Here is a 1993-nt window from a genome sequence, read left to right on the forward strand (position 1 = left end):
AGGCCAGAAGAGGGCACCAGACCTCATTCCAGATGGTTGTGAGCCACCATGTGGTTGCCGGGAATTGAACTCAGGACCTTTGGAAGAGCAGCCAGTGCTCTTAACCACTGAGCCATCTCTCCAGCCCCTGATACACGTGTCTTGTCCTCTCGGGACCCTTGGCTTCCAGCTCTTCGTAGAGCGCATGGTTGATCCAGAGATAGACGTGGCGCTCCCAGTGGCTCTTCTCCTGGATGGGCCGCAGGCTGGCAATGGCTCCCTCATAGACATCTCGCACAGGGTCAGCTTCTGCGTCACTGTCCACCAGGCGTAAGTAATCAATCCATGCACCGTAATTGTGTGGATTAGCTTTCACTTCCTCTTCATACTGGAATCTCCGCTTGCTCCTGATATTTTCAATACTCCTGCCGTCCCCAAACTTCTTCTCAAAGATGGTGTAGTTTTTTTTTTTTTTAATATTTATTTATTTATTATGTATACAATATCCTGTCTGTATGCCTGAAGGCCAGAAGAGGGCGCCAGACCTCTTTACAGATGGTTGTGAGCCACCATGTGGTTGCCGGGAATTGAACTCAGGACCTTTGGAGGAGCAGGCAATGCTCTTAACCACTGAGCCATCTCTCCAGCCCCGATGGTGTAGTTTTTAAAGAGTTCTTGGGCCTCTTGTTTTGAAATTCTATCCAGGGCATATTTGTGAATAACTCGTACCCTTTCAATTTTTTTTCTGATTTTCCTTAAATTTAGCAAAGGCCACATACAGATGTTCGTCCATATGTTGATCTCCAAAGAACTCAACTGCTTTCTCGTAGACTTTCTGCGCATGGGCAAAATAAGCAATTTCTCTTCAAATTGGGCATATTTGATCCAGTTCTTCACAGCGGGGTGCACGAACACAAGGCGTTCATAAATGGTACGGGCCCGCTCCACGTCTGTGTTCTTCAGCTGGAAGTTGATGTAGGAGTGCCAGGCCCGCTCCTCGGGCTGCCATTCCATCCAGGGCTGGCTGGCACCAGCGACATTGCCCAGCATCTCCTCCATGCACGCGTACTTCTACCAGAACTGGTCGACTCGCGGCAGATTTTTATGGCTCGGTCCCAGATATTTCGGGATGGTTGACCTGGGAGTTCTTCGTTTCCATTTCTGCATATTTCAACCAGAGTGTGATATTCCGATTGTCTACATATAAAGCACGCTCGTATATGGATCGAGCCCTTTGAATTTCCTTTAGACTTTCCTCCCACTGTGCATATTTTATTCAGTTACTAATCACAGTCCAATTTTTTCTTATGTTATCTTCAAAAGTCTTCCTTTCCCGCAGTTTATAATCATTTGGTTCTTCATCTGTGATCTTCTGCTGAGGCGGAGGTGGAAGGAGTTCTCTTTCCTTAGCCTCTCTTAAGAGCTGCTCGGCAGTTATCTGTACCTCAGCCGGCGCTTTGGCTTTCACCTTGGCCACTTTTGGAATCCACTCTTTCCCCAGCCGCTGTAGAGACTGCCACATATGCAGCCCCTGAACTGGTGCAGCCTCTACCACACCTGAACCTCAGAAATTAGTTTTGAGAACCGGCCCACACCGGAGAGCTGGTCCACTCTGGGTATTTTCTTATATTATGAGATATTATCTTATTTATTTAGCCTTAAGGCTGGTCTTGCATATCTGTAGCGGAGGATACCCTTAAACTACTGACTCTCCTATGTACTTCCTTCTTCCTTCCTTCCTTCCTTCCTTCCTTCCTTCCTTCCTTCCTTCCTTCCTTCCTTTCTTTCTTTCTTTTTTAAATATTATTTATTATGTATACAATATTCTGTTTGTGTGTCTGCCTGCAGGCCAGAAGAGGGCACCAGACCCCATTACAGATGATTGTGAGCCACCATGTGGTTGCTGGGAATTGAACTCAGGACCTTTGGAAGAACAGGTAATGCTCTTAACCGCTGAGCCATCTCTCCAGCCCTCTTTCTTTCTTTCTTTCTTTCTTTCTTTCTTTCTTTCTTT

General features: G+C 46.6%; 1 pseudogene; it reads right to left on the bottom strand.

Moving 5' to 3' along the window:
* Window positions 1-125: 125 nt before the first annotated feature.
* Window positions 126-1536, bottom strand: LOC126496477 (crooked neck-like protein 1; annotated as a pseudogene).
* Between the last annotated feature and the right edge of the window lie 457 nt (window positions 1537-1993).

The sequence above is a fragment of the Alexandromys fortis genome, unplaced genomic scaffold (genome assembly GCF_014885135.2).
Source record: "Alexandromys fortis isolate MF-2015 unplaced genomic scaffold, M_Fortis_MF-2015_v1.1 scaffold_5217, whole genome shotgun sequence".
NCBI lineage: Eukaryota > Metazoa > Chordata > Mammalia > Rodentia > Cricetidae > Alexandromys > Alexandromys fortis.